The sequence below is a fragment of the Chanodichthys erythropterus genome, chromosome 10 (genome assembly GCF_024489055.1).
Source record: "Chanodichthys erythropterus isolate Z2021 chromosome 10, ASM2448905v1, whole genome shotgun sequence".
Classification (NCBI taxonomy): Eukaryota; Metazoa; Chordata; class Actinopteri; order Cypriniformes; family Xenocyprididae; genus Chanodichthys; species Chanodichthys erythropterus.
The window spans coordinates 19536786-19562119 of NC_090230.1; the positions used below are offsets into that span (position 1 = coordinate 19536786).

The following is a 25334-nucleotide window of genomic DNA, read 5'->3' on the forward strand; positions in this document are numbered from 1 at the left end:
ATAAATAGCATGCTGTATTTTTTGGTATTGAGAAAAAGTCCGTTAGTGATTTTGACTTCAATGAAAGTTACATTAATACGCAATTAGATGGTGGCGAATACTGTCTTTATGAGTGAGTCAGTCAGTCGCAAAGACTTTTATATTGAAATGGACTAAAACAAGGAAACAAGGACGTTGTATTTACTTTAAACAACATCTTACGAGAAGTAACTGACAAATGCATTGACTAGCGCTGTCATGGGAAATCCTCTTGAATGTTATAAGGACAAAGACAAAGATGTCACTTTCCTCAGCAGACATTCAAACTGATTTTTCCATTATGAATATAAGATTGACCTGAAGAATATCAGCTAGATGCAGGTAATGCACTCACTCGGCATCTCTCTCTCATAATTCTCTACATGTTGCAATGAGTTTCAATGAAGCGACTCAACGTTCCTTGAGGTTTTAGAATTAGTAACGGAGGCTTGGACTCAACTTTTAAACTGTCAACTTGACATTTGAATCTGTGGAAGGAAGTAGTTCCTCACAAAAGAGGGTTTTAAAGACAATCCGTTGTTGTTTCTTATTTATATTGATATGTCGCATGGCACGGCTACTTGTGTGAACAAGTATACATCAAGTGTTCCATTAGAACCGGGCCAATGATTCTTTTCTGGTCGTATAAGTTCTCAGTGAATCTTAAAGTGTTTAATTACAGCGAAGGAAAAGAAGCATTAACAGACAACTAGGGGAAAAACAACACAATGAAAATGAGACTGATAGATATTGAAAGGGCGGCCCATGCAGTGGGGACATCTGCCAGCCGACTGACCTCTGCCATTTGTAATGATCAGCCGTGGAAAACACACACGTGCACACAAACGAGAGGATGGACGTGGCCAAAATTAGGGCTAAAAAAGACTTGGCAGAAAGTGAAAGAGAATGTGTGTGTGCGTGTGCCCGGCTTGCCAAGGTTGGCAGGGTCTTTGATTCGCTCTGACAGTCTTTGATGCCCTCCCAGTGCCCGCTGCACCTCTCTACACACGCGCACGCACACACACACACTATGTGCCAGGATCAGACATAGCAGAACAAGGCTGACGTAACGCAGAGGAAAAGATGAGAGCGGGCTGGGAATGAGGCATGAAATGCAGAGGGGAAAAAAGAGGAACGTTGTTGTCATCCTCCGTTAGTGGTCGTACTGAGATTTTTCCCTGGCACGCTTCCCACCGTGAGCTGCAGAACAAGAGCCTGCTGAATGCGAAAACAGGAGCAGATAGTCGAGAACACCAGCAGAGACAGAGCAGTCTGTTAACGTTAGACAGGTACAGACGTGTCCTGCCTCTCGCTCATTTCCTCTAGCAGAGCTAAAGCGCTCCTGTTTTGAGAGTTGAAAGTAATCCTAATCTGAACCTTCATACAGACTCAAACCCTAAAAATTTTATATTTTTTAGATTCCAAAAAGAATTTTAAGAACCAAAACAGTCCTTCTATAAAGACGGTTTCCTTTTCAAGTTTTGAAAATCTCCAGAGACTACCAGGCCGCTGCGGGAAACTCGCATATACACCTGAGCGATTATACAAGTACAGTGTGTTGAGCACTTTAACAAACAACACATCAACGTCTCCTCTGCACATGGGAATAACAGCTCAAAGAAAAAATATGCAGGACATATAACAAGGTCGTCCCTGACGTCAACGCGCTTCAAGACACCGTGCTGACGTCAAACACATCAGAACATTCAGGTATTTGTTGAAACCTTTTTTTCCTGACAATCTTTACATGTTGCATACATTATTAGATGAATTCTGTGTTGTTTATAAATGCTGTTTTTATTTAGATTAATTATTAATAGTTAGTCATATATTCTATAAATGTGGCCATTGAGACAGCTGAAAGAAATCAGGTTTTTGGGGCAGACGGCATCTTAATAAATAGCAAGCAGATTCATAGAAACTGATTCTCACAAACTGTGAATCAAGATTGTTAAGTTTAGTACTTAAGACTTAAGTTTAAACCTTAATGAGTTAAGTTTAAGCTAAACAAAATAATGGATTTTCCTAATTTACAAACTCAAAGTTATACATTAAAAAAATATGTGTTTTGAACAAATTGGTTTAGTCAATGATTCAATGACTCACCCATAAAAAAACAGGCACTTCCTAAAGGAATCTGAGTGTTTGAATAAATTGGTTAAATGAATGACATAATGACTCACTTGTTCAGTTTAGTGTTTTGAACAAATCAGTTTAGTGAATGACTTACTCATGAAGACTATCAGGCTGCATCCGAAATCCCATACTTACCTACTATATACAATCCCCAGAGTTAAATCAACTCTGCTCAGAGTACATATGGTCCCTCTCAAAATAGTGTTAAAGTAACACTGAAGCAGAGTTAAAGTTAATGAGATAATTAAGCAATTAATAAGGCTGTGACTGAAGTCAGTTGTAGTTCTTGTGTTTCTCTTTTCTTCAGTGGTTCTGCTTGTTAACAGCAGGTGTTCATCAGTAATGCACAATCATCACTTAATTAATTGTTTAATTATCTCATTAACTTTAACTCTGCTTCAGTGTTATTGTAACACTATTTAGAGAGGGACCATATGTACTCTGAGCAGAGTTTGATTTAACTCTGGAGATTTTGCTGTCTAGGTGAAAAACAGTATGTGACAAAAGAAGTATGTCTGAATTCACAGTACTCATAAAAGAGTAGGCAAAAAGTAGATGGCCTTCTACTTCCAGCAAGATTCTGAAGTTTGCTTTTTTGATGGAAAAAGCCATGGGAGATGATTTGTGAATGGCAGTGAAGCGACAAAACTGACGCCGGTAGGTCACATGATAATGATGGCAATGGCAAATGTAGCATGTCTGGATTACATTCATATTACACACATTCATACTATGTAGAACATACTTTTTTAGTGGTTGTGAAGTAAATACAAAATAACTACCTTCTCAAGAGATTATGGGATTTCAAGCGCAGCCTCATTAAGTTAGTCACTTGTTCATTTCCTGAATATGTCGCTGCATCCGAAAAAAACCCTCATGAGTAGGTACTTATTTTGAATAAGTAATTACTTTGCACCCACTAAAACGGTATGTTCTATATGGTATGAGTGTGTGTGATATGAATGTAATCTGTACATACTACATTTGCAATGATGTCATTGCCATGTGACCTACCAGCATCAGTTACATCACTGCCATTCATAAATCTTCTCCAAGCGGCAACCTCCCCCTTTCTCTCGTGAAGCCAATGCGGAAGTAACTTAAACTGCGATTCATCGACTGGCCGCTAGGGACAGGCTCCAAAAGAGAGCAGAATCTCATAGAGTCCCATGTTAAATTGGCCAAGTTTATAGCAGAAAAAAACATGTTTACAAGTTGGTACAAATTGTGGTTTTGGTCTATACTGCTATTTTTGCCCTTCATGACAACTGTGAGGGGGATGAATTTTTTTATAACTTATCCGTTTAAATTATATTAAGCCTTAAAGTTCTGCATAATTAAGGGCGTGGTCACTTGAGTGACAGGTAGATTGCGCTGCTGTCTGTGAGCCGTCACTTTACCTCAGCTGCCGCTGAATTTGGCATCTCAGCCGTTTTTGTGCTTTTTTTTCTCGATTATTTTATACAATTATAAAATATGGCTTGCTGCATAATATTCGAGACTGATGTGTGTCTGTGTAGATGTGCATGCATGCGGAAGAGACAGAACACACGTTGTTGGATCGTGGCATTGGCTGAAAGTTTTGATTGCGAGATTTAACGTTACTACAATGACAAAACCAGGAGGATATACAACTCTGACAGCACTGCTTGGATATTATAACTAAAACTGCTGCACTATTTTGAAAAAAATATACTTTGGACACAGGCTCATTTGTTTGTTAGATACGATCGCTGCTCAGATTGCATCCTTTCTTGAAGAACGATGACAGAGAGCAGATCATTCAGAATAAATGTGAAATGTTTTTTTTTTTTTTGTTTTGTTTTGCAATGGACATTTATATTTTACCCAAGTGCCACAGATTGGATTCATCTCGCGATCTCTATTATAAAGGTATGAAGTCTCATTTGATGTTCCATGCTGTTATTTGCGCACCCAACACAAATTACTGGTGTTGGAGCATCTATATCTTAAAAAAATACCGTAAATTGACAGTAAACCTTTATAACTTTCTGATGTTAAAACTTATCTTTATTAATAATTTAGATAGTATCTAGATAGATAGCTTCTTTGCTTGCTAACGTGGTCACGTCGAGCTAGGCGGGCGTGGTTTCAGCAACCAATCACATCAGCTCAAACCACCTCCCCGCCTCTTTGCCCATTTTCAGTTATCCGGGAGTGACGTGCGGTGACGCGCAGCTAAGATGGCCGCGGCCTCATTTTCGCTTCAAAACTGCTGTTCAGAACTCTATGGGTGACGTCACGGACGCTACGTCCATATTTTTTTTACAGTCTATGATCCTCTCCCATGGCCGCATGGGATAGTAAAGCATGCATTGTATGCCCATTTTAGAATCTTTCCAGTGTCATCCAAAAAAAGTTCAAAGGTTATAATTAGTCAAGACATCATGATAACAACAACTTATTTCACTATTGTATGATATTTATTACATTAAGTGCACAAACAACATGCTTGAAAATGAATGCCTACACTCTAAAAAATGCTGGGTTAAAAACAACCCAAGTTGGGTTGAAAATGGACAAACCCAGCAATTGGGTTGTTTTAACCCAGCGGTTGGGTTAAATGTTTGCCCAACCTGCTGGGTAGTTTTATCTATACCAACTATTGTTTAAAAATTGCTATATGGCTAGCTTAAAATGAACCCAAAATAGTTGGGAAATTAAAAACCAGATGCAATTAGAGGCAACAATAATAGACAAAAGGTGAATGTTTATTAATAAGTTTTAATATTTTATTAATATAAATATAATTACTATTAATATAAATTTAATAGTTTAATAGTTTATTAATATAAATGTATTATTTATTTTATTTATTATTTATTTATTGTTTAATAATTATTCATTGAACATTAATAAATGTTCATTTCCATCATACTTTGGGTTAATTTTAATTAAGCAATACAGTAATTTTTAAACAATAGTTGCGTTAAATAAAACTACCCAGCAGGTTGGGCAAACATTTAAAGGGATAGTTCACCCAAAAATGAAAATTTGATGTTTATCTGCTTACCCCCAGTGCATCCAAGATGTAGAGGACTTTTTTTCTTCAGTCGAATGCAAATTATGATTTTTAACTGCAACCGCTGCCGTCTGTCAGTCAAATAATAGCAGTGATTGGGAACTTGAACAATAAGAGTCGAAAAAACGTCCATAGACAAATCCAAATTAAACCCTGCGGCTCGTGACGGCACATTGATGTCCTAAGACACGAAACGATCGGTTTGTGCGAGAAACCGAACAGTATTTATATCATTTTTTACCTCTAATACACCACTATGTCTAACTTCGTTCAACTTCCGGTATCTCTTTAACCCTACCGCTAGGTTAAAACAACCCAATTGCTGGGTTTGTCCATTTTCAACCCAACTTGGGTTGTTTTTAACCCAGCATTTTTTAGAGTGTATGTATTGCAATAATATAAACTGAAAACAGATATTAGAAGCAAAAAACATACCTAATAGGGGTGTGACGAGATTTCCCGAGATTAAAATGTGACAAGATTTCTCGTCAAGGTCTCATGCTACTGCCATGACAGAGTGTGAGGGTGAAACTGGAAAAGAATATGCCACCGCTACGTTTGCATTACGCCTCCACTGTCGTTTTGCTTTTTATTGAAATAAAAACCATTTAATTCAGTTAGATAACGGTCGTCACCACTCCATATTCACAGAGTACGAACGATCGCAAAAGTGAAAGTAAGCGCGAATGCGCATTCAAGCGCGATTTTAATATTTTGAAAGCGGCTCCCTGATGAATGCAGATATCTCCCAATATGAAAGCTATCTTAGGCTGGGATGTGTAGTTGTAACCATCTCTTAGCTTTGTATCATGCCTGAAGAAAAATTTGTTTTTATTTGCACTTTGCATATTGAGAGAGTGCTTTGATTATGGTTGATTATGACAAAAAAAACCCATCCCATTAAAAGTCCGTTGAACCAATGGGATCACTCGGAGTCCTAAAGGAGACCCTGATTCCTGGGGGACTCGATTTACGTGGCAACAATACTCTACTACTCGATTTACGCATTTACCTTTTTTGCCTACTATATATTAGAAAATTATGCAATTTCAGATGCAGCCATCATGAATTGGTGAGTGTTTCGATGGCTCACTTTTCAGTTCGCGAATGAATACGTGTGTTTGAACAAATTGGTTGAATGAATGATTCAATCACTCACTCACAAAGACTTTTCGTTACCTAATCGCATAACAATGTAACCTTCAGAAAGAGTCAGTACTAAGACTTACCAATTAGCCAATCAGATTTGAGGACTGGAACTGGTGTAAGATTCATATTTTATAGTGACCTCTTCTAATTTTCCTGCTGTTGGGAATTTTTTACTCTCATTCTTCCTTCTCTCTCGCTCTTCTGTAGACAGTGCTTTGGGCAGTACAGAAGATGACAGAACGCTCTCGAGAATGACTCACAGATGGAGAATGCAGAGGAAGATGAGGGCTTGGAAAGGGAAAGTGCAGTGCTGGAGCATGTGAGGGCAAGAAGGACTTCAACACACACACACACACACACACACACACACACATTAAGAGCATACCAGCACTGTGTGTGCGTTAAGAGGGTTGGGTTTCTAAATGACAGATCATTATCATGCTAATTAAAGCATTTTGTAGCTGTGACTCGTGCAAAATTTGTGTGTGTGTGTGTGTATGTGTGTGTGTCTAATTAAGGCCGGTTCATCAGCGCCCAACTCATTTACACCGTGCTAGAATGACACCCTGATTCAAACGCACGGACAGTAATGAAGCTACTAATTATTATAACACTTCAACATATTTAGCCTTAACTGAGCCAACCCCGAACAGCTGAACCACCTCAACTGAACCACATGAACCAAACAAAACTTCAACATACCCTAGCACAGCTGAGCCAACCAGACACAATCCAACACAGTTAAATCCAGCAAAGCTGAACTAAACCAACACATCTGAACTACCACAAAACCTTTCATTTTGTCGATAACAGAAAATGTGTTTTGTGAACAAAATCCATTCAGTTTGTCATGAAGTGCATTTCCTCCATAAAATCCATGTTTTTTTTTCTCATTCACAATATACTAACAATAGTTTTGAAAAAATTTATAGTTTTTACATTTTTAATAAATGCACACATTTACTAAAAAAAAAAAGATATATATAAAATAAAATACAAGAACATTAATATAAGCAATTAAGATATTAATCTAAACAAATAAATATAAATTAATATACATTAATACATTAACAAATTAATATAAATTATTATAAACATTAATATAATTAGTAAATTAATATAAACAAATTAATATATAAAATGCTTTAATATTTGGTTTAACTTTGCACTTTCATAACTAATATATGAATATATAAGCAATTAAGATCTAAATCTAAACAAATTAATATGAATTATTATAAACATTAATATAATTAGTAAATTCCAATATAAAATGTTTTAATATTTGGTTTAATTCTGCATTTTCTTGTTAACAAAATTGTTATATTTTGGCACCTAAAATTAGATCATTCACAATATACTAACAATGTTTTGGAAAAATCTAGTCATTAATTTATTTAATATAAATTAATATATTAATAGCAACTAATAGCAATTATTATAAACATTATTAGACAAAATGTGTGTGTATATATATATATATATATATATATATATATATATATATATATACACAAAATTTGTAAATTGTATATATACAATTTACAATTTATATAATATAATATAATACATTTCAATTTATATAATATATATACATTTAAATTTATATAATACACATTTATAACTGATCTCGGAGCAGCACCTTTACTGTGACCCCCGTTAACTCAGTAATGTTGGAGACAGCACGGTCTTCGTTCGGTTCATTGAAGCACTTCCTCATGCTAATGCTAGAAGCTAGAGCAAGAGAGGTTTAATTAGCGACTTAGTATTGATCAGCGCTGAGGTTACCTTTGCTGACAGAGCACAGTTTGAGGGACTGCGTGTGCGAGCTCTTGCGTAAGCCAGTACCAAGAATGTAATTAAGAAATTCAGAAGCCACTGGGGTCCTGCTGGAAATTGGGATCATTTGGTGCGCAGTGTTTGTGTGTGTGTGTGTGTGTGTGTGTGTGTGTGTGTGTGTGTGTGTGTGTGTGTGTGTGTGTGTGTGTGTGTGTGTGTGTGTGTGTGTGTGTGTCGACCAGAGCTTGGGATGTGGCACTCTCTCTCTCATGAACCATCATGACATAATGATCTGTTTACTTATTAACCAAGACAAACTACACTGAGAAAGAAAGAAAGAAAGAAAGAAAGAAAGAAAGAAAGAAAGAAAGAAAGAAAGAAAGAAAGAAAGAAAGAAAGAAAGAAAGAAAGAAAGAAAGAAAGAAAATACTAAGACAAATGTCCAAGAAAACATAGTAATAATACCACATTAAATGTATGAAAAACAAGAATGTATGTTTGGTTGAAGAGAGTATGTATAAATTTGTGCTCCAAAAAGTGAACTATGAATGCAATTGGATGCAATAGTGGAGGTGCCAAGACAGGAAACCATGGAAACCAGAGGTTTTTGATAAATAGTTCAAGTGTGTCCCCACTTGTGTTTGCGTCCTGCGCTTTGTCATGTCTGCTATCTGTAAGTCCTGACAATGTGCTGTGCATGTTTATATGTGTATTCACCTCAACTAATCTACAACTGACAACCTATAGGCAGATGTGCAAGCACTACGGTCATTCTCAACTGGTTTTACGTCAAATGGTGACCCAACACAGAACCAAACCATTTAACATCTGAAAATAAACATAAATGTACTTAAAATCAAACAATGAAATGATTAACGGGGTCCTTGATTATGATTTCACTTTTTTAACTTTAGTTAGTGTGTAATGTTGCTGTTTGAGCATAAACAAAGTTTATGATGCTCAATGTTCAATGCGAAGGGAGATTTTTTTTTTTTACAGAAATCGATTTTTAAGGACTACAACGAGTTTCTTCCTGGGTTGGTGACATCACAAACCCCAAAATTTACATGAACCATGCCCCCGAGAACACGCAACCAAGGGGGCGAAGCCATGTTGGGCTGCTTTAGAGAAGAGGAAGACTTTTGAGTTTTGTTGCCATGCTGTCATTTTATGCTGGACTGCTTCACAAACGAGGGTCAATTCGGTCTAACTTACTGCAGTGTGCAACAAATGTCTCATAGTAGCCGCTGAGCGAACACAGAGTAGCATTATAACAACTTTTAACAAACAAATGTATCTAATATGATGAACAGCGCTGCTTTACCCCACATACGCTTGACCGGAAGAAGCGGAAGCAGCTACTGCGGCATAATAAAAGTTTGGCTGCTCTCAAGCCGTGTGTCGCATTCGTCTCTCATTAGCAGTCCGATTTCTGCCCGAGTCCTGTCAGATTCTATTCCACCGGCTGTAGATGTGAAGACAACACCTCCCATGATTCAGCGAAATCAAGGCATCATCAAGCTACGCCTTTGTTTTGAATAAGCGACCTCTAGCTGCGAAAAACTACATATTGTGCCTTTAAGATATGTCAGTGCAAGTTGCTTTCAGCTAAAACAGCTCAAACATGTATTTTAGTCTGAGACTAGGCTTAAGCTTTGTCTGTGAAACCGGGGGATCAAGAAACGATTACAATTGCGAGAAAAAGTAGCAATAACCTATTTGGAAGAAACTGGCTTTACACATATCCTCATTTCAAGTGATCCCAAATTTAATGTAGTCTGGGTGATATTTTCTTTGACCTTGCATAGTCTCTGTGAGTCAACACTGTGATACATTGTGATTCGGTGTGCGTTTGTGCGTGATTGTTACTACTGTTGCAGTGGCCTCAGCGGGATGTCTGCCTCTCAATCTGTCTGTCTCATATAATTGTTGATGTTTAATTCGGTTAAACTCAGGACAAAGAAACCGCCGATCCTTTCTGCTCTTTCGCTCTGTCATTATTCTCGTCCATTTTTTTACGTTCTTTTTGCCGTCTAATTGGTGGACGGCGGCGCGGCTTAATGGAGGCAGACTCTGCTGAAAGCTTTTCACCGCTCACCCAATTAATCTTCTTCTCTCTTTCCCTCAAACACACATTCAAAAGTTTTCTCTCTGTTCTTTGTAACACACAAGGTTAACTTGGGTGATTTCTCACAAACCCTCTCACGATACCCGTGACGAATATTTATGGATTGTATATCACCACTAAATAAAAGAAAAAAAATTATATGAAAATTAAGTGTATTTTTAGAAGCATTACGATTTTTGCCATTATTTTCATGGCATTTATAGTATGAGTTTTATGGCTTTTAATCCATGTTTATTAGTTTTGAGGCTTATCTACAAACTATTGTATACACTTAAATTCTGTAAAAAAAATAATCCTCATTACCAAAATGTAAAGTATTAGTAATTATCATTACCATAATGAAAAAAAAATAGTGATATATTATTTAAATTACAAAGTTTTTATACATCATGGTAATATTTTTTATACTGAATTTAATGTGTCAATTTTCATGCTGAAAATAATGAATAGAGCAACATAGTTTCCTGGTCTTAGCTGGTATAAACTGGTTGCTGTTGTTAATAATAATAATAATAATAATAATAAAAAAATATATATATATATATAACCTCTAAAGACAAAAGGCATACTTTTGTTGATAAAAAGACACCTTACATTTAACGTGTACCACGATTGAAAACAAATAAAAATGAAACTCAGAAACTTAGAAATCCAGATGCATTACGGTAATGAAAATGTTATTCATTTTCATGAAAATAATTGAATCTTAATGGTTCTAAAAACAGGGTTCGTTATCTTACAACAAAAACAATTTGTGAGTCAGACATGTTTGGTGAGATTCGCTCTCTTTGTGTTTCTATGTTGTTTTTCCTCTATGTTCAACCTCACACACACACACGGTATAACAGATAGCTGTGCGTTTTATAAACGGAGGCCTCCTGCAGTCTCAGCTCTGCACAGACGCTGACAAATAGATGCCTTTCTTGAAAAGCTGCATGGAACGTGTGTGTGTGTGTGTGTGTGTGTGTGTGTGTGTGTGTGTGTGTTTGCTGCAGTGAGGTGTGGAGAGGGAGGGAGAGAGGTGCTGGAGAGCTAGAGTGGGCCGTAATGGGTGTAATTTGAGTTAGAGGGAGAGAGTGAGAAAGAGAGAGAGAGAAAATAAAGAGCGTAACGATTAGGAGAGGAAGACGGGGTTAGCACGAGAATGAGAAATAGAAAAATGGCAGAGCGCAAAAGCTTCTGAGAGCTTCGGCAAGAACGAAATGAGAGCAACATAGAGGGAGAGAGCTAAAGTGAAAATTTAAAGCTGAAGCCTTTCCATGCTACAAATAGTAAGATTCTAAACAAGTTTCCAAAACACAGCAAATGAAACAAATATCTTGATGACATTATACTGCACTACTCAGAATTTTGTCCAATCAAATGGTTTTCAAGCACCAACCTCACAAACTTTGCTGAAACCAGCGACTGGTTCTTGCACAGTAACGCTCATTATATCAGCCCGGGAACATGAAAAAGAGTCGTTTTTCAGCTTCGAGCACCTAAAAGGAAAAAAAATGAATTTGTAACATGACAGTCAATTTAAAACCATCTTGGAAAATTTTTAACACGCCTTTATCATTTATATTCACTACGTTTTAAATACCTTTTATGCATAGATCTTGTTTTTTTACTCTTGTTGGGTGATGACTTATCATAAATCTTAAAATAAAAACATTCATAAAGCTCTTTAAAAAAAATATTTATTAATTTCAAGTGTTAATTAATTTTAAGTGATGAGTTTGAGTGATGTTGATGAGTTTGAGTGATGAGTTTGATTTATGTAAATAAATAAAAAATTTTTTTTATATTTTTTACCTAATTTTTGTGCATCAATTCTATTCAAGCTGTAATTTATTTAAAGGGTAAGTTCACCATAAAATGAAAATTGTGTCATTAATTACTCACCCTCATGTTGTTCCACACCCGTAAGACCTTCGTTCATTTACTGAACACCAAATTAGACTTTTTTGATGAAATCCGATGGCTCAGTGAGGCCTCCATTAGCAGCAAGACAATTAACACTTTCAGATGCTCAGAAAGCTACTAAAGACATATTTAAAACAGTTCATGTGACTACAGTGGTTCGGAGCGCATATCAAACTGCCAAACTCACGCCCCCCCCCAATGGTGAACCATTGAAATTTCGAAACGTTTCGAAACACTTATGGCTTTTGATTTCATTTACTAAAATCACGATACTTTGGCAATTTGCTACGCGATCCGAATCACTGATTTAAAACAAAAGATTCGTAAAGCTTCGAAGCTTCATGAAGCAGTGTTTCAAATTCGCCCATCACTAGATATTGTTAAATAAAGTTTAGTTTTTTTGCTGCACAAAAAGTATTCTTGTCACTTCATAACATAAAGGTTGAACCACTGTAGTCACATGAACTGTTTTAAATATGTCTTTAGTACCTTTCTGGGCATCTTAAAGTGTTAATGATCTCGTTGGAAATGGAGGCCTCACTGAGCCATCGGATTTCATCAAAAATATCTTAATTTGTGTTCCGAAGAGGAACGAAGGTCTTACGGGTGTAGAACGGCATGAGGGTGAGTCATTAATGACAGAATTTTCATTTTGGGGTGAACTAACCCTTTAATTGTAATATAATGTCAAATTATGCAAAAATTGTGAATATATTATTTAATTGTGTGCATTTAGGAGGATACACAAAATGCTAGTTCAGAAAGTCAACAAAGTCAGCCATTTTTTATTCCAAAAACACTCAAAATGTCATTTGCATCACAAAATGTTATTAAACACAATACATCATTTGAGATATGATGGAAATGACAGAAAGAAATGATGAAATGATTCTCCTGTGAGGCATGTGTATTCTCTGATGGATAAATTAAACCAACTAGTGAAGAAGAGTGTTTGGTTTCTAAATGTCCACAGGGCCAAAAGTACCCAAAGTTCAAGAAACACCCATAAATGTGACCATGCAGTCTCAAACATTTGTGTGTTTTGCTGATAAAATGTCTCTAAGTTTTTTAAGACACAAGATTTTTGGAAAATTGGTGCCATGTAACAGTGAAAAGACACACAATAAATGCTTTTGAGGTAAAATGTTCTCAAAAGACGTGGAAGACATACACAAGTCCAATGCAACAAGGACTCGCTTGGCTTTTCTACAAGCACATGCACGTGTGTGTGTGTGATGAGGTTGTGCTTTCCAATGTGTGGTATTAACCTGATAACGTGTCTGGTCCGTCCCCAAGGCAACGGAGGCAACTCCCCCCACCATCCGCATCCCCACAGCAACAGACGCTGCTGTCCCTTTCCATCACCGGCATGCTGACCTTTACAGTGACCTGCCCCGGGACCGCCAGAGAGAGAGACAGATCGACAGAGAGAGAGAGAGAGACGGGCTACACACCTGCTGCCTTCAAAGCTGCAGTGATGCACGAGTGTGTGCGCCAGCTGCATTTGTGTGTACATGAAAAGAAACCCGATCGGAGATTCACATCAAACAGGACTGCCAGAGAGCTGACCAAACACACACACAGAGTAAATCTCCCAGACGCTTATGATTTCTCTCTTCTCTGCTGCACACTCCATTTCTCTTTGTCTGCTCGAGGTTAACGCTTTTACACTGTTGTGAGCAGTTGGTTTGGTTTCTGTGTGTGTGTGTGGGCAATGAAATATCTCAGATGGCACACCCACAGTGTTAACCGAAAACTTTTTAAATAAATAAAAAAGAGGACTCTAGTCTATTACGATTCACTATGTTTCCACAGAAAATGAGGCTAATAGGGATTAGACGTATATAAAAGTGGAGAAAATAAAGTCGTGAGGGAGGATTTGGCGAGCAAGCCAGGAGATTCCAAGTGTAGTCCGGTGGAGTAATCCATTCGATTTTGACCAGAAGCTGGGTGCCCAGATTGCAAGACTGCAGAATAAAAAGAAAAAGCCAGAAAGCTTCAACATAGCTTGGTAAGACTAAAAAAGCTCTTGCTACTGAAGCTATTGTGATGTCAATGTCACATTAAAAACATCTAGCATTACAACAAACAACATGAATTTCAAAAATTACAAACCAGTCTGTCAAACTGACTTGTGTTGCAACCTGAAGATCATTCTCCAACTGCCTTATGAATATTGCAAAATGTGGCAAGCTGACGGCCATAAGAACAGTGCGAGGCCAGTAGCCTGATTGATAATGAGCGTCACCTGCGTGTCGAACCGGTCTCGTATATCTCACGGACGAGCTCTGAAGCATAAAAGGAGGAGCGACGACAGTGAAGGACAAGAGAGGACCAGGCCTGGACTATTTATGTTGTGTTTTTACTTTCATTTTGAGTTTGTTTATTTTATAGGATTAAAGTGTTTGAAACATTCACCAGTTCCAGCCTCCTTCTTCCCTGAACTACTAACTTCGTTACACTGGTGCCGAAACCCAGGAGGAAAGAGGAACGCGCTCTCTAATAGCCCTCGCCATAGTGAGGAATCAGCGGTGGCATCGAGCATGACTGGGCAGAGTCGGCTGCCATGGGTGCTCGAGGCGGTGGCCTGGAGTGAGTTGCCGGGGGGATGCATGAACTCGCTGCTGGCCGCCTGGGTTGTGGAGGGGCGGCTGCCGTCTGTGAGGGAGCGGAGGAGTCATCGCCAATTGCCAAGGCCGGAGCCTACTGAACGGGGGACTCCTCCCGAACCCGGAGGAGCCGTCACTGTCCACCAGGTGAAGGAGGAGTGTCGAGCCATCCACCGAGGGCTATCCAGTGCCACCGCCAGGCATCGTGGACAAGTTCACCCAGCTGGTGGAGGACCGGATGGCCTTGCGTTTTGGGAACTGGACCAAGAATTTTTTTTCTCTCCTCTCTCGTCTCTTTCACTCCTGATGCTTCCATCTCCTTTTCTCTCGCTTCGTCTGTCCTTACCCACAGGAGCTGCGGCCACTGTGATGGGTCCTCCTAGAGGGTGGGAGGGGAGGAGTAGAGCACAGTCTCAAGGGTACCTGCAAGGGACGATGGGGGTATGTGACAAGCAGGACGAGGCTGAGAACTGTGCAAGGCCGGTGGTGTGATTGATAATGAGCGTTACCTGCAGTGTCGCTCCGGTCTCGTATCTCACGGAGGAGCTCGGAAGCATAAAAGGAGGAGCGACGACAGCTTTACTTTCGTTTTGTGTTTGTTTATTTTATAGGATTAAAGTGTTCGCCAGTTCCCGCTTCCTTCTTCCCTGAACTACTAACTTCGTTATACAAACAAAAAAGACAAGAACTTTTTTAAAACTGCAAGATCTAATCTAATTGGCTGGCTTTACACCAGGGTTATTATAGTTAACTAAGGGTACATTTACACAACAACAATGTAATAAAAAGTTTTTCGGTAAAATGTTGTCAAAACGATCCCTGTTCACATGGATCAGCAAAAATGCTGTATTATTCATGCCAGGCGATGTTACTTTGTAAAGAAACACTACGTGCCTGTGCACATACACATTCTTCTTCAGAGCAGTGAATACAAACAGTAAATCTACACTTTGCTTACAGTTTTTAATAGTTTTATTTTTAGGTAACAATAACAATGTTGGTGGTTCTTCGTCGAAATGAGCTGTGATATGGATCAGATGATATGTTGACAGCCAAAAACCTAGGGTGTTTAAACAACACGGTTCATCCTGTAAAACAATCCTGCAAACTTCTGACTTCAATAGAAATGGTTCATTGCAAGGGTGTGAAGGAAAACTTGCTGCGTCCAAAATCAAATACTTCTCTACTATATAGCATGCAAAAAACAGTACACCAAAAGAGTAGTATGTCTGAATACATAGTATTCGAAAAACAGTAGATGAAAAGTTCCCGCATGACGTAGTACTTCCGGCGAGATTCCGGCAACGCAACTGATGCTGGTAGGTCACGTGACAGTAGCAACATGGTGGATGAGGTACGTCCAGATTACATTCATAATGCACACATTAGAACATACTTTTTTAATGGTTGTGAAGTAAGTTCAAATTTAAATGTAGTACCTACTAAGGCAGTAAGTAATTTTGGATGCACTGGTAGCATGCATCTTAAAATTTAGAAAATTGCGTGAAAACACACCAATGGGAATCGTAGAGGGGTTCAACCTGACCTGGGTCTCAAAACACATCTCATCCATCTGTCAGAGCTTTCTCCAGTACCTAACTCCACTAATACGCCACTGCACAGGGAGAGAGAGCTATTATTCCTGGCTGCCTCATTTCCAAGTCCAATTTCTAAGAACGGAGCGATTGAGTGACGCCAACTGAAAGGCCCTTCACCTCCTCTCCCTCCCTCCTCTTCCTCTCTGCCGCAGGAAGTCGGGTGTGTAGAGAGCATCCTGCAGTCGATAGGGGTATCGATCCCACTTGGGTTTGGTAAAGTGATAGATAAAGAAACGAGTGGAGTGACAGAGCGAGGAGAATCATTTAACCCCGCGGGGGGAGCGAAGGAGGGACGGTAATGACAGCGTTTTCCGGAGGGCTTATCTTCGCAGAAAGAGAGAGTGAATGCAAACACCGCCGTGCACAGAAGAGAGGGAAGAAAAGAGATAAGGAGAGAGAGAGAAGGAGAGCGACGTGCCTCATTTTCTAAGAAGTGATTTGAATAATGAGGAAGTGTAATTTTCTCTTTTTCTCGTCTGTGGTCGTGGGTCTCTAATTGCTCGGGCTGAATGTAGAGTGGGCTTGTCTGTGATCTGGCTCTCCTGTACTCACATAATCGCACACGTTTTTCCCCTGTCGTGTTTTTTCCCTGCTTCTTTATGCTTTTTTCTCTCTTGTGGTCTTTGTACCTTCTCTTTCCTGACATTTTCTGCCTCACCCCTCAAATTTCAAAGCCTGGCGGCCCATTTCAGACTTACCCGTCTCTCTACACTCGTAGAAGAAAAGGTAGAACCTTCTGTAAGGTGCTTCATATATAGAACATTTTAGGAGTTCCCAACATTTTAAGGATGTAATTAGGGCCCGAGCACCGATGGTGTGAGGACCCTATTGGAATTGCTCAGCCAATTATTCTTCTTCTCCAAAATGATTCTTCTTTTTCTCCAAAATGAATTGCGTTTTTGAGGGCCTAAACGTTCTCAAAAACTCATGAAACTTTGCACACGCGTCAGAAGTGGTGAAAATTTACATCTGATATGGGTTTCAGAATTAGGTGTGGCAAAATGGCTCGATAGCGCCACCTACAAAATTTCAATTAAGCTCCGTTTGGCCAACAGGTGGCAGTGAGCCCGGGTGCGAGGGCCCTTTCATCGCTGCTTGCAGCTTTAATTCCTTTTGTTTTTACTCACTTTTAATTTTAACTAAATTTTATGAATACACAGCTTGTAAACATACTTTAGCACTAGAAAATTGAATATAAAAGAATTGTAATAATCCAATAAATGTGAAAGTATTATGATTCATTTAAGACATTTCTCCTAATATAGAACCTTTTTGGCACAAAGGGTTCTTTTAAAATTATTTCTTTTAGAACCCCATTAAACCTTTTTTCTAAGAGTGTATGTTTCTGTCTAGCTCTTTTCCTCAATTAAACTCTCATTGCTGGAAGACAAATCTTCCTGCATAAAAATACACAACATACAATTAACTAGTATGATGAAAACAAAAGTAAAGATATGGTAGTTACTGTAAAACACTATGGTGAATGTTAGAAATTACACATAAAAGTGCCCCATTATGCTTTTTCAGATATTACCTTTCATGTACTCTGTTATAAAGCTGTTTGTGAAAGTAAAAGGTCTGCAAAGTTTCAAAGAGTAGACAAATTAAGTTATTGTCCCCCAAAAGAAAGAACCGATTCTGAACTGCTAAAATGAGTCGTCAGTAATTCCAGTCGTACTTCCTGCACTAACCTATGTGGTTGGTAACAAATTTGCATAATGCCAGCCTATGGACTTCATTAGCTGCCCGTGAACAATGACGTCATCTTTACTGTTCAGTCACTGTGTATCAAGTGCTGAGGAAGATCCAGAGCTGAAATTCAGATATGGTAATGGACGTTTGCTTTCTGACACGCAGTGTAAGTGGTAGACCAATCACAACAGACTGGGTCATCTGACTAATCAGTGAAGAGTAGACCAATCACAACAGAATGGGTCATCTGACCAATCAGAGCAGAGTAGGCTCTTGGAAAGGACGGGTTTAGAGAGACTGAATTCTTTTTCGAACCATTTAAGACACTGTGAAAAAAGAGGTGATGCTACAACATATATTATGAGAAAATTAAAGTGTTTTTTTGGATGCATGTAAACCTGATGTAGGAGACTCCAAAACAAAATTAGGAGCCTTTACAATAACATAATAGGGGCACATTAAAACATAATGAAGGAGAAAACAACAACAAAATGTTCCTGTTAATCTTGTCTATAGTAACGTCTAGAAAATTATGTACATGTAAATGTGCATTTATGTTGGTGGGAAGCAAATTCAAGGTGGCAGAAGTTCTTCATGGAAACAATACAGCCAGAATGTGAATGTACATATTTCACTCGTTTGCATTCACCTCTGATTTGCTGTGAATCGAAAGCCAAACCATGTGCTCAAATTACTTAATATGTGTATGTGTGTGTGTGTGTGTAGATGTATACACCTCTTTGAATTGAGGTGTGTGTGTCCAGGCCATGGAGTGCTACTCCTGAGTGGCAAATACAATAATTGTACGTTACGCTGGAGCAAAGCAATCAGACATGAATGAAGAAATTAATTGGCCGATCTCTGGAGTCTAAAATAGAGTCCCTCCCTCCCCGACACGCACACACATACACACTCTAATCAGCCGTGGCTGACAGCCCCTCCCTGTGAGCGCTAGCGGGCAGAGGATCAGAGAGGGGCATTATGGGAGATGAAAGAGGTGCGCCGGCCGCTGCAGAGGTTGCCGGGGTGTGTTACGCACCATGAACTTGCTGGGCAAGAGCAGACAGAACTACCACACACGCACACACACAGAGAGAGAGAAAGAGAGAGAGAGAACCCTAGTGTTCTTGACTCAATTTTAAAGAACCCTTTAGGCCAAAAAGGTTCTATTTAAAAAGAAATGTCTTAAATGATAGCATGTTTAATGGGTTATTTAATTTTTTAAAGTATGTTTACGAGCTGTTTAAGTTGTAACATTTTATTAAAATTGTAAAAAAAAATTAAAACAAATGAATTAAAACTATATATAAAACTACATCTATATAATGATCCCAAAATGAAACCTCTAAAAGGTTCAATATATGAAACGTCTGACAGAACACTTTAAGTTTCTATAGGTTTACGTTTCTAGGTACAAAAAAATGTGCATTTGCAATAGCCGTACAACCACTAGCTTTCTTGTATATAGTTGTTTATGGTACTAAATGCATAACAGAGAAACAGAAAAAAATAGTGGATTGGATAAAAACTAAAACGATAATATCATCCAAAGATTCAGAGAATCTGGAACAATCTCTGTGCGTAAGGGTCAAGGCCGGAAAACCATACTGGATGCCCGTGATCTTCAGGTCCTTAGACGGCGCTGCATCACATACAGGGATGCTACTGTAATGGAAATCACAACATGGGCTCAGGAATACTTCCAGAAAACATTGTCTTTGAACACAATCCACCGTGCCATTCTCCATTGCCAGCTAAAACTCTATAAACTCTATTAAAAAAGAAGCCATATCTAAACATGATCCAGAAGCGCAGGCGTTTTCTCTGGGCCAAGGCTCATTTCAAATGGACTGTGGCAAAGTGGAAAACTGTTCTGTGGTCAGACGAATCAAAATTTGAAGTTCTTTTTGGAAAACTGGGACGCCATGTCACCCGGACTAAAGAGGACAAGGACAACCCGAGTTGTTATCAGCGCTCAGTTCAGAAGCCTGCATCTCTGATGGTATGGGGTTGCATGAGTGCGTGTGGCATGGGCAGCTTACACATCTGGAAAGGCACCATCAATGCTGAAAGGTATATCCAAGTTCTAGAACAACATATGCTCCCATCCAGACGTCGGCACTTTCAGGGAAGACCTTGCATTTTCCAACATGACAATGCCAGACCACATACTGCATCAATTACAACATCATGGCTGCGTAGAAGAAGGATCCAGGTACTGAAATGGCCAGCCTGCAGTCCAGATCTTTCACCCATAGAAAACATTTGGCGCATCATAAAGAGGAAGATGTGACAAAGAAGACCTAAGACAGTTGAGCAACTAGAAGCCTGTATTAGACAAGAATGGGGCAACATTCCTATTCCTAAACTTGACAACTTGTCTCCTCAGTCCCCAGACGTTTGCAGACTGTTATAAAAAGAAGAGGGGATGCCACACAGTGGTAAACATGGCCTTGTCCCAACTTTTTTGAGATGTGTTGATGCCATGAATTTAAAATCTACTTATTTTTCCCTTAAAATGATACATTTTCTCAGTTTAAACATTTGATATGTCATCTATGTTGTATTCTGAATAAAATATTGAAATTTGAAACTTCCACATGCATTCTGTTTTTATTCACAATTTGTACAGTGTCCCAACTTTTTTGAAATGTATATATTTAAGAAAAATGTTAGATTTATATATAAAATGTATATATATATTTCATATAAAATATATATAAATATATATATTTATTTAAACATGCATATATTTCTTAGATTTATACATGTGTCTGTATTATATATATATATATATATATATATATATATATATATATATATATAATTATTATACACAGAACACACACATATATTACGTAAACACAGACTTTTATTTTGCAAACGATTAATCGCGATTAATCGTTGCACATCCCTAAAACATAGTAATCTAGCTTTCTTGGTAGCCTTCAGTAAATTAACTTCTTCTCTAAGAAAATGATTCATAAAACATCAGTTGACCATATGTTTACTTTCAATTTCATATTTCTATATTGATAAAAATAAATAAATGAATAAAAATCTAAATGTAGTTCACCCTAAATGAATCATTTGCTCATCCTCATGGTCCAAAAGTTTGTGTAATAAAAAATAAATGTTGAATCAAATAAAATATTTCTTTCTGAATCTACTTTTTGTAATGTCTATTTGATGCTTTACACAATAATGACTTCAAATTATCTTTTGGGATCATTTCTCAGCCAAATTCGATGTACGCTAAATTTGTGATTAATTAATCGCCACATCATGTAATTAATTATATTAAAAATGTTTATCGCTTCCCAGCCCTAGAATAAATATAAATTGTAAAAATTAAGTGCTAGCTACATATAAACTTGGAGTAATTTTATTTTGTTAAAGTATTGTATATAATACATACTGCTACAAAAATAAACTGCTTTGGTGTCCGTTAAACAAATAAGGGTACATTTAAAAAAGAAACGTAAATATAATATACATCTGGTTTTATGTTTATCGTACACAAATTAACATAACAGTCACGCCCTCTCAGACAGGTAATTTCCTATATGACGGTTGAAGAGTTTAAGCCCCTGTGTGGCAGCGCGATGACTCATATTCAATTTTCCTTCTAATTGCCCCAACTACCGCCCCAACCCCCTTCCCCTCCATCTACGCCGCATTACCGTTGGCGTAACCAGACTGTTTAATGAACGTACCTTCTCCCCTGGGGCATGTGCGTGTGTGTGTGTGCGCGTGGCTCTCGGAGGCGGTATTCAGAGGTGAAGGGGTCATACAAATGGTTTGTGTTTCTTGCGACGTGGGGCTTGTCTTTGACAGGCCGCTCACTCATGCATACCAAATGCACGCACATGCTGACTGATAATCTCAGCCGTGTGATGTGGGAAAGACACTTTGCGACTTTAAACGCAGATCTGAGGCCAGGTGTTCCGTGCGCGGTATAAACACTTTTGTGATTCCGAGCTTTCATCCTAGACACAAAGAGAGAGAGAGACAGCGGGGGGTATACGCAGGAAGGAGGATGGACAGGAATGGCAGGGAGAACGAGGAGGAAAACACGAGAGGAAGAGAGAACAGAATCCGCATGTCGAAGGAAAGAAACGCCTGCGGATCGCATTGTCTGCTGCGCTGAAATTACCGGCTCTGCCTCTCTCAAAAACATCCCAGCGGGAAACCGCTCTTAGTCTGGAAGAGAGAGAAAGACACAGGGAAAGTACAAGAAAAAAGCACTTCCTTTCCCTGAAAGAACATTTTTAAAAGAGCATTTGCGTGACTTCATTAGTTTGTAGCGCAACAAGGAGGAACGTTTTGCATTTGTTTATGGGATAAACAAGAGAGAGAGACCTTTCCAAATGTTTAGCACGCACGAACGCGGAATCTCAATTAGCAAGAGCGTCTCTCGCGCCGAACGAGACGGCAGGCCCTCTGCACGTGCCGAATCGATCAATTAATTAGCCGGCGGTGTGCGGATACGCCGGAGGTCTTCAATCAAACGCACACACATGCGGGGGCAAAAAAAACTGTGTGCAGGGAAACAGACGAACTGGCAATCTACCTCTCTCTCTCGTTCCTGTCCGTACGGCACAAGGGCCCCCTGGACGGCATATTATTCATCCGACAGACAAGTGAGAGAGCGAGAGAGAGAGCATGCAATAAAAGCACGTCCTCGCAGGCGCACGCTGACTCAGGAGCTGCATATATCAAAATAAGAGGAAAAAGTGGAATTATCCGGTGTGCTGCGGAGAACGTGGAAGGAATACAAATACCACACACACGCACGCACGCACGCACACGCTCAATCTCGGTTCTTCTCAGACTGATTTCCGTCTCTCTCTCTCTGTGGCGGTCTCGGCGCAGAGCGGTTTCCTCTTTAGAAACAGACTGTGGGCAATTTCCTGCACTGATTAGTCAGATTACATGCATTAGACAAGTGAAGTATTTAAATCGCAATAAAATAACAGGAAAAGAGGCCTGAGACTCAGGGAGATCACCACACACTGTCTCTCGCTCGCGCTCTCTGTGATGCGATACACACACACACACATACGCATGGTGGAAAATTAATTCAGGCACTGAAGGGAAGCGCTGTCTGTGAATACTAATGCCAGCGTGCTGAAAGACCCCGGCAGCGCTGCGCTCACACACACACAACTTGCGTCGCTCTATATGTGCGCGCACATGTTGGACAGGTGAATTGTGGGTGTCTGTGCACATTAGACAGGTAAAGTGTGTGTGAGAGACAGGGAACTTTGCCTTTGTTGGACAGGTGAATGCAGAGTGTGTGAATGACAGGTAAAGTGTCTATATGTTATGTATCGGACAGCTTTTATGTCCATATAGGAGACAAGTTGTATAAATGTGTATGTTTTTGTTAGATGCATGAATTATGTGTTTTTGTATATTAGAAATGTGAAATGTGTGTGTGTCCTCACATAACTCAAATGTGTTTAACACTCTTTTAAAAAAAGAGGGTTTTCACACAGACGCCATAGAAGAACTATTTTTGGTTCTACAAAGAACCTTTCAGTTTAGAACTCTTAAAAGAACCATTTTTTCTTAATTTAAAGAACATTTTAACGGAATGAAAACGTTCCATGGATGTTAAAGGTTCTTAATGGAAAGATAGATGCCAATAAAGAACCTTTTAAGAGTGAAGTAAAGTGCACGCGAGTGCGTTAGACAGGTGAAATGTGTGTGCGCGAGTACTGTAAAAAGGTGTGTATGTGTGTGTCTGCGTTTTGCTCTTAACTGCTCTTTAATATCCTCCGTCTCGTGCTTCCTAACGAGCCTCTAACGATCCGCGCGTCATTATGGCTCCGCTCTTCCGTTCCCGTTAATGTTTACCGGCCACACACACACACACACACACACACACACACACACGAGCGCTGCGCGGCTCATCTGCATGCTAAAGGTCACGCGGCTGCTGCAGTAATTGGCCTCTGTCGCTCGGAGCGACGGCGACGGAACAAACGAATGTCAGATATTCATGCCGCGCGCGGGAGTCGGCCATCTTACTGCTGTTTGTTTTCGCGGTTGTCGGGTCGTTAGCTGGCGTATGACTACACACAGCAGAGGACGCATAGAGGGAGAGAGAATTGTGACGCAACTTGCACTTAAAATAATTCATATCTTAACTAGGCCTATATAAAAACAACTTTTATCATAGATCTGCGCAGGGGTGGATTGTAAAGCTTGACATTATTCCATGATAATTGCATTGCATGCAGAGTTTATGTGTGAACTGCTCTCAGAAAAATCAAATTTGAGAAATATTCAGAGAATTCAGAGAATTACTTAGAAAAGTTTGCAATGGAAACCATAGTTTGAAATAACATGCAACATATTGATAATCATACTGTAAAAACATAGAATGAGATCTTTAAAGTAGCCTTAGTAGCTGTCTAAGGTGGTGGCAAATAATGTAAAATGCTTTGCAGACATCCCACCTTTCCCAGAAGTTCCAGTCAGTGGATCTCTGATGCCCACAATTGACAATATTCTGGAAATCAAGCTAGTGTGGGAGAAGTCCTGTTTCTACTTGGTATTAAGATTTTTTTTTTGGGTGATCCGACCACAAGTGGTTAGCCAAGACACATTACACCATAACACGCATTTCAAATGTACGGAGCCCCTAAAGGGATGTGGTGGTGGAAAAAATTAGGAAGGAAGGAAATTTTAAGTGCTGGTGGAAAAAAATTTTTGGGTCTTTTGCGTTACCCCGAGAAACTTTGCGTTCCCTCACAAAACGTTTGCATTCCCACGCAAAGATGTTTTGCGTTCCCTTGCAAAGTTATAATCGTTCCCTTGCTGTGAGCTCGACAAACACAACCTCTTTAATGTCCCGCTGGCTGGCAGTAGTGTTTCAGTTAGTAACATACGTTAATAATGCACACAAATAATGCCCAGCTCTTAGAGTTTGAACTTATTGGACTCAAATATAAAGAAATGCAGTCAGTGCTTATGTCAAGCAGTTCAGTAAAGTTGGCAATATATTCACAGATTCGAGCTTCCCGGATCAATAACTCGTGAGCTAAACGTTGTTAAAACACAAATGCAGCTACTTCCAATCATAGTAAACTAGACAACAAGCTACAACAACCCAATTTTTCTCAAATATGCTTTATAATAAATTGGTCTCTATGAGCAGGCGACACGTCTGAAGGGACTGTCTGAAAAGTGCAAAACCCAAAACCCTTTTGCTCATTTTATATTATGAAAAATACTCAATAACTTCACTGTAACACAAATTCGGT

The 25334-nt window shown here is 39.0% G+C and overlaps 1 long non-coding RNA gene across 1 annotated transcript in view; it reads right to left on the reverse strand.

Annotated features, from left to right (window-relative positions):
• LOC137027844 (uncharacterized) overlaps positions 1 to 11713 on the reverse strand; it is a 30775-nt gene extending 19062 nt beyond the window's left edge. Inside the window, exon 1 of the long non-coding RNA XR_010896090.1 lies at positions 11635 to 11713. This is a non-coding gene — a long non-coding RNA (uncharacterized lncRNA). The remainder of the gene's footprint in view (positions 1 to 11634) is intronic.
• Positions 11714 to 25334: the final 13621 nt, after the last annotated feature.